The sequence below is a fragment of the Carcharodon carcharias genome, chromosome 1 (assembly GCF_017639515.1).
Source record: "Carcharodon carcharias isolate sCarCar2 chromosome 1, sCarCar2.pri, whole genome shotgun sequence".
Taxonomy (NCBI): Eukaryota; Metazoa; Chordata; class Chondrichthyes; order Lamniformes; family Lamnidae; genus Carcharodon; species Carcharodon carcharias.
The window spans coordinates 239,868,763-239,877,530 of NC_054467.1; the positions used below are offsets into that span (position 1 = coordinate 239,868,763).

The window sequence follows — 8,768 nt, forward strand, 5'->3', positions numbered from 1 at the left end:
GGCAGAATTTTACGTTCTGCAGGCGAGTACGCGCCCGACTCGATTGGGAGTAAAATAGAGAGCAATAGTCAGAGGGTGCACACAAGTGCCGGAACCATGCCCGCCATTAATTGATAGGCCACTTAAGGCCATTAAAAAGCCAACTGACAGCAATTTTTCATTGCCTGTGCATTTTCATGCTCGTTGCACAGGCAAAATGGGCAGGCAGCCAGCTGACAATTTCAAAAACCTCATCTACAGGCAGATAAAAGGGGCGAGCAGCATTGCCAGTGTCAGTAGTGGGGAGTTTGGTACATATTTTGCTGCTGGTGACCTATTGGTACTTGGCAGCTTGATCTGTTCGGCGCTTTCATTGTTAGCACTTCCAGGCTTCAGTTTAGGACTCATTGGTGTCTCCAAAGAACCCCAGAGGATTAAGACCAGGTGAATCCTTCCAGGAATCAGACAGCCTTCCATTACCCTGGAAATGGGGATTGTGGTCTCTGCTGCGGTTGTGACGTCACCAAATGCAGCCATATACGGAAGTGTTAGGATAGGTGATCAGACACTTGGGGCAGAATTTTCCGTTCCGCAGGCGAGTGCGCGCGCGGTGAGTGATCACCTGAAAATGGGGATTGTGGTTTCTGCTGGTGGCATCTCCTCAGAGCAGGAAGAGAGGGGCGAAAGGGAGAGGAGGCCAGGTGACCCAATGCAGCTTCCAGGGGAGGGACCTGTGGGAGGAGAGGTGCAGGCACAAGGGGTGCAGGGCCAGCAGGAAATCCAAGGCAGAAGGGGATGGAGAAGATGCCACTCTCCTGCTGCCAGGGTTTGCAGGTGGCGATGCAGCTACCTCAAGATGTCTGAGGTGCAATGCAGAAGGAGGCTCCACCTCTCAAGGGACACAGTAACCTCCATTTGTCAGATGATTGGGCCTGAGATCAGCTCCAATATGTGGGTGGAAACCACATGCCAAAGAATCACAGAATTTCAATGGCACAGAAGGAGGCCAATCGGGCCATCATGTCTGCACCAGCTCTCCAAATGAGCATTATGACCTAGTGCCATTGCCATGGCTTTTTCCCCGTACCCCTGCACATTGTTTCTATTCAAATAATCATCTAATGCCCTCTTGAATTCCTCGATTGAACCTGCCTCCATCATAATTCCAGGCAGTGCATTCCAGACCCGAACGACTCATTGTGTGAAAAAGTGTTTTCCCACGTCACATTTGCTTCTTTTGCAAATCACTTTAAATCTGTGTCCTATCATTCTTGATCTTTTTGTAAGGGGGAACAGCTTCTCCCTATCTACTCTGCCCCTCATGATTTTGAACATAACTATCACATCTCCTCTTAGTCTTCTTCTCTCCAAGGAGAACAGTCCCAAACTCTCCAATCTATCTTTGTAACTGACGTTTCTCATCCCTGGAGCCATTCTTGTAAACCTCTTATTCACTCACTCCAATGTGTTCACATCCTTCCTATAAGGTGACACCCAGAAGTGTACATGATATTCCAGCTGAGGTCCAACGAGTATCTTATATAAATTCAGCATAACCTACCTGCTTTTGTACTCTATGCCCCTATGGATAAAGCCGAAGATACTAGATGCTTTATTAACTGCTCTCTGCACCTGTCCTGCCACCTTCATTGGTTTATGCACATATACACCCAGGTCTTTCTGCTTCTGCACCCGCTTCAAAATTTCACCCCTTAGTTTATACTGTCTGTTCATGTCCTTCCTACCAAAATGCATCACCTCACACTTCCCCGCATGGAACCTCATCTGCCACCTATCTGCCCATTCCACCAACTTGTCTATATCCTTTTGAAGTTCTACACTGTCCTCCTGCTTACAGTTTACAACACTCCCAAGCTTCAAATCATCCGCATAACTTTGAAATTGTCCCCTGCACACCAAGATCTAGACCATTAATATATATGGTGTAGTGGTATTGTCGCTGGATCAGTAATCCAGAGACCCAGGGTAATACTTTGGGGATGCGGGCTTGAATCCCACCACGGCAGATGCTGGAATTTGAATTCAATAAAAATCTGGAATTAAAATCCTGATGATGACCATGAAACCACTGACTATTGTTGTTAAGACCCATCTGGTTCGTACATTCCCTCCTTTAGAGAAGGAAATCTGCCGGTCAGGCATACATGGGATTCCAGAAACACAGCCATGTGGTTGACTCTTAAATGGCCTAGCAAGCCACTCAGTTGTATCAAATCGCGACAAAGTCACAAAAAGGGAATGAAATTGGACAGACAACCCAACATCAACCTAGGCACCGGAAAAGACAACGGCAAACTCAGCCCTGTCGACCCTGCAAAGTCTTCCTTACTAACATTTGGGGTCTATTGCCAAAATTGGGAGAGCTTTCTCACAGGCTAGTCAAGCAACAGCCTGACACAGTCATTCTCACGGAATCATATCTTACAGATAATGCCCCACACACCACCCTCACCATCCCTGGATATGTCCTGTCCCAACAGCAGGACAGACCCAGAGAGATGGTGGCACAGTGGTATACAGTCATGAGGGAGTTGCCCTGGGAATCCTCAGCATCGATTCTGGGCCCCATGACACCAGGCAAACCTGGGCGAGGAAACCTCCTGCTGATTATCACGTACTGCTCCCCCCATAGCCCCTCTCAGTTGATGAGTCAGTGCCCTTCCATGTTGAACACCATTGAAGATGACAAAAGCATAGAATGTACCCTGCATGGGGGACTTCAATGTCTTTCACCAAGAGTGGCTCAGTAGCACCACTACTGATCGATCTGGCCAAGTCCTAAAGACATAGCTGGTAGACTGGGTCTGCGGCAGGTGGTAAGGGAATCAGCAAGAGGGAAAAACATACTTGACCTCATCCTCACCAACCTGCCTGCCGCAGATGCATCTGTCCATGGCAGTATCAGTAGGAGTGACAACCACACATTGAGGATACCCTCCCTCGTGTTGTATGGTGCCACCACCATGCTAAATGGGATAGACAGGGCATCCATGAGGCACTGTGGGCCATCAGCAGCAGCAGAAATGTATTCAACTACAACCAGTAATCTCTCGGCCCCGCATATCTCTCACTCTACCATTATCATCAAGCCAGGAGATCAGCCCTGGTTCAATGAAGAGTTCAGGAGGGCATGCCAGGAGCAGCACAAGGCATACCTAAAACTGAGGTGTCAACCTGGTGAAGCTATAACACAGGACTAATTGCATGCCAAACAGCATAAGCAGCAGGTGATCGACAGAGCTAAGCAATCCCATAACCAACGGATCAGGCCTAAGCTCTGCAGTCTTGCCACATCCAGTCGTCAATAGTGGTGGACAATTAAACAACTCACTGGAGAAGGAGTCTCCACAAATATCCCCATCCTCAATGATGGGGGAGCCAGCACATCAGTGCAAAAGATAAGGCTGAAGCATTTGCTACAAGCTTCAGCCAGAAATGCCAAGTGGATTATCCATCTCGGTCTCCTCCAGAAGTCTCCAACATCACAAATGCCAGTCTTTAGCCAATTCAATTCACTCCACGTGCTATCAAGAAACCATGGAAGGCATTGGATTCTACAAAGGTTATGGGCCCGGATAACATTCTGGCAATAGTGCTGAAGACTTGTGCTCCAGGAATTGTCGCGCCCCTAGCCAAGCTGTTCTAATACAGCTACAACACTGTCATCTACCCATCTATTTGGAAAATTGCCCTAATATGTCCTGTACACAAAATGCAGGCTCTTCAGTGCTCCAGCCCAACTGGATGAATGGCTGCTGGGTGACAAGGGCTATCTATTGAAAAGGTGGCTCATGACGCTTCTCCGCCACCCAAGAACAGAGGTAGAACAACGTTATAATAGGAGTCATGGCTCCACCAGGGTGGTGATAGAGAACACCATAGGCCTTCTCAAGATGTTTTTCCGATGCCTGGGACTATTCAAGGGGTGCACTACAATATCTCCCAGAACGGGTGTCACTGATTGTGGTTGCTTGCTGCTCTCTCCACAATCTGACACTAGCAACTGGAGACCCACTAGAGGAAGAGGATCTTGACACAGCTGTACAGGCTACAAATAATGAGTCCAGTAGTGAGTCAGAAGAGAAGCATGGTAAGGAGAGCATTGGGGACATAGAGGCACGCCTTGGGAATCTCCAGGGATGCAGGGAGCAGTTGATCCAAAGCTTCTTTATCTAGGCTACCAAAAATCAGCTTCAACCTCACACCAGGCTGCCACCTCCACCCTGGATGTCTGAAATGGTCCTTTCATTTTCACGCAAAGTCCTCTCAATGCCTGTGTAATAAAGTATCCAGCCACTCACGTCCAGCATTGCCTACTGGTGTACCGTGCACCAGAAAGAAAAAATATGAAGCATACTCCGGCATTCAGAACCAAAGTAAATTTAACGTTATCATAACATTGAAGTCATTATGACAATACAATTACTGGTGTTGATGTCCACACCAACAGACATATAAACCAAACATAATTGAACAGAAGATCACCCGTGAACTGTACCTCTCGTGCTCATGTTGCCTTAAACTTACATTTGCAAATGCAACGCCTTGCTGTCCTCATACCCCCTCCAACTCCACGCCCCCCCACCCACCCCCCACATCGCTGGCACCAGCATTGCAGGCGGCCTGTTGACTGTTGACTCTGCTGTCTTGATGACCTTGGCAGTTGCCATCTGGCCAGTGAAGCCTGTGCTGCCCCACCTGGGAGGGAGCGGCCAGTGCCACAGCTGGCTTCTCCCTAGTCATCGTAGCCTCATTAGGTGCAATGGTCTCTGGCAGAGGGGCGGAGGAGCTGCTGCCATCATCCAGAGCGCCCAGAGGAGCCCACAGAGATGACAAATAGCTTGTGCGTCCACATGAGGTTGCTCTGGACCTCCCTGCTCACCACTGATGGACAGCTGAGATGCTGGGTGCCTCATCCATCTCCCACTCTGACACTGACCACCTGAGGTCTGTGCTTGTGTGAGGGTTTGCAGGTGCAAGCGCAGCCCCACATTCTGTCCCTGGAGCTGCCTTTTGTTGAGAGTTGCAACTCTCTCAATGGAGGAGGCAGTGGACTTGACCATAAGGGTCACCACAGTGCTCATGCTCCACATGGACTACTAAACAACGGAGACCATGGCACACAGACCCTAATGGATCTCCACCAGATCCTCCTGCACATCCCACTGGACATCTAGCATCTGCCGGCTAATGGACGTCTCCAGAGCTCATCATCAGCCTTTGACTGAACATCGCCCTGGTTCCCAGGAGTCCTCCGGCTACCGGTGCCCTGGGCACTCTCTACCTCCGTCTGCACCTCAAGTGAATGTGAAGTGCCCTCACCAATGTGCAGAGATATTGTAGCTGCCGATCCAATGCCCACCGAGGTGCTGGTATCTGCTCTGATGCCTGCTTCAGAGAGCGGGTGTGACGCAGATGTGAATGAAGCTTGGTGGTCCTCCAGCATCAAGGATGGCTCTTTGGGGTCCATAGACCCTGTGTATACTGGCGAACCTAAAAGTTAAAGTCACCACACTGTCACCGTGCATGCCAGGCACCCTGCTGAGACAATGGAGATCTGCAGCATGGTGCCATCATCTTTCAATGTTCCAGTTTCAAAGCTCCCACCAATAAGAGAGTACACTAGAATGGCTGCACATTCTGAAACTCTCACCTCTATGCACTGTACTCTTACCTTCATCTTGCACCCCCGCCTCTCCAAGCCCAGTTGCACAGGGTGCCGGCTCTTGAGCTCTAGGGTGCCCCACTCAAATTTGGTGAGTGGCAGCAGGTTGGGCAGCCCACCACATGTATGTGCCCTCTTTGCTAGGTTATGGCTTGTCTCCTGCTGAAAGAACACAGGAGCATTGATTAGTCCACTCTCTACTGCTGCACCAATGCAGCCTGGCCAGGCCCAGCTGAGAAGCACCTCGCAGGGCACATCCGAGTCATGGCCCTTGAATTACAAGGCACTCAGCCCAAGCAGCCAGGGGCTCATAAGACATAGGAGCAGAACCATTCGGCCCATTGAGTCCGCTCCGCCATTCATGGCTGATAAGTTTCTCAACCCGGTTCTCCCACCTTCTCCCTGTAACCTTTGATCCCCTTACCAATCAAGAACCTATCTATCTCGGTCTTAAATACACTCAATGACCTGGCCTCCACAGCCTTCTGTGGCAATGAATTCCATTGACTCAATTCCAAGGCTCAGCCCCTTGGCCAGCTCTGGCATCATTGGCAGTTGGCATTCAGACTCTAACACCCCTGACTTCCACAGGGGGGGATGGCCACACCTTAACACTTCTGCACACTGACCCATGCCAACACATTACTCACCCTTCTTGAGAGTCCTTGAACCACTTCCAGCACTGCAGCCATGTGCACCACACCACATCATGGCTGCTCGCCAACACTGCCACCCTCTCCCATGCCCTCTTTGTGAGGTACAGTGGCCCCCTCCTCCCATCTCTGGGGGTAAGGATGTCCCTCCTGGCAGCCACCTCCTCCAGCAGGACTGCAAGGCATTCATCAGAATAGCGGGGGGCCGAGTACCAACCCAACCAGCCCTCCCGCCTGGCATCTCCAGCCACATTCGACTCCATCCAAACAACGCAGAAAAGATGTCCTTCCATGGCAGCCTTTCTGCAGCTGCCTGGGCCATATTTATCTGGCCACAGGGTTGGCATTGGACCCAGTAGCCGACAGGCCCCCACCCCACATTGGCCCTTCCCGACCAGTGACGAGCTGCATTTCACGCTGGACAGGCCTTACTTGGCCTGCCAGCATGAAATCACGGCTGGGGGCCGATTACGGGCGGCGGGCTGTTTCCCAGCCACTCCTGGTCCAGCTGAGCGCGCCTGCCCACCGACCTCAAAATTCTGCCTTTGGTTAAAAAGGTAAATTTTAAAGAGACAAGAGTGAAAAGGTGAAGAGTTTTTGTGAGGGAATTTCAGAATTTATTCCATAGACAGTTGACTGAGAGCCACTAATGGTGGGGTGAATGAAATGGAGAATATTCAAGAGGCCAGAGTTGGAGGGTTGAAGGGTTAAAGAATTTTAAAGAGATGTGGAGGGATGAGATTATGAATGTATTTGAACACAAGGATCAGAATTTTAAAATCAAAGCATTGAAGGAGCAGGAATCAGCACAGAAGTCACGGGAGTTGGCTTTGGGAGAAGTAAGGGTCAGAAGGATGGAGGTGGACACAATTTGGGATGCAGGTTCCATCCCTTGCAACATCTAGCCCAAACCCTGGATGGAGCAGAGGGCAAATCTTCTCCCTGCTTTCCATGTCAGGGCACAGGTTTGGCAGCATGTCTGCAGGCAGACACAAACTAACCAAAGAATTAAGACCAAGTACATGCATTGAAGGGGGGTGCAATGATTGCAGTATGGAAAATTATCACTGTTCACTTTGCCGCTGAGGGATGTAACAATGGGCCTCAGCAAAATCCCTTCCCCTCAGTTAAGGAGGCATCTCACTGGTACCATAAACCTGGAAGGGGAGAAACAATGATCGTGAAAGTTGTGCTCCCAGGGTGAGGCTATCCCATTGCACTCTGGGTGAGCTGACACCTGCGATGTCCCCAAATATGGGATACTCAGCTGCAAAGTTTGTAGTAGTGGGGGACTGTATTCGCGCTTTCCCCTGAAAAAAAAGCAGATGCATCCACCTGCAACATATCAGTACAATTGACTCTACGAAATGAGGCAGACCAGGAGATGCGGTCATGGAGCAAGCAGAACCCACACCGCACTTAATACCTGCTTCACAAAGCTGAGATTGTCCGGGCATTGGGGAAGGAAATTGGAGAGAGAAAAATAAATTGTAGTTGGAAGTTGAAGGTGGACAACATTTTGTTATAGTAACTGCCCTGATACTGAAGTACACAATGTTTACAAATTCAGAAGATGTCATCCCAGGAGGATGAGAGTTGAAATGAAAACCAATGCCGAGGACCAACTGATCTAATCCTAATGAGGCAAACGTCAGGAAGTTCCTGTCTGTGTGATAAGTGAGTTTATTATTGCTGGGAGTTGTAAAGATACTTGAAATATATAAGGCTGTCATCTTGTCTAAGGATTTAAATTGACAATGAAGAATAACACTTAAGTTGTAACAGTAGAATAAGTCAAAGCTAAAACTTCTTTTAAGACGAGTAAGAATGTCAAAATTTTGAGGAAACAGAATAAGAAATGTTTATAAAATATTCTAATTGTTTTTTATGACAGCTGGAATCCGACATGTCTTGATTATGAGCAGCCAGTTAGCCTGATTTCAAATTAAAATGTATGAATGTAGGAAACATCATGGAGTTAAAACTTTTTTTTGAATTCTAGGTTCTGTATTAAACTGTCATGATTCAGAGTGTTTGGGTTTAGATGTACTAGCATCATCAAGAATAAAGATTGCCTGTAAAGTAGCAGAAAAGTTTTCTATTATATATTAAAACTTCTGCCATCCTGGGGTGTTTGCCAATGTAATTTAATATGACAATACCAGAATTATGATCATGAGCATTCTGCTTAGTTGGTATACAAATATATTTCTGAATGCTACACCACTGATGAAGGCTGCACACTCAAAACATTATAACTTATCCTCCTGCTCTATAAATGCTGATTGACTTGCTGTGTGATTCCAGCATTGAAAGATAAGACAGGGGCGTCCATGCATATTTTAGGCAGCACTTCACAGCTGTGAGTTGTGGTCATCTCAATGCTCACCCAGACAGCTTGGTACATGTGTTTCAGCTCCCTGAGGTCCTTCAACAGCACCTTCCAAACC

The 8,768-nt window shown here is 48.4% G+C and overlaps 1 non-coding gene across 1 annotated transcript; it reads left to right on the plus strand.

Moving 5' to 3' along the window:
• Positions 1–7,469: 7,469 nt before the first annotated feature.
• LOC121285690 lies at positions 7,470–7,631 on the plus strand. The gene has a single exon (XR_005944748.1). It is a non-coding gene; the product is annotated as a U1 spliceosomal RNA (small nuclear RNA).
• The last annotated feature ends 1,137 nt before the right edge of the window (positions 7,632–8,768 follow it).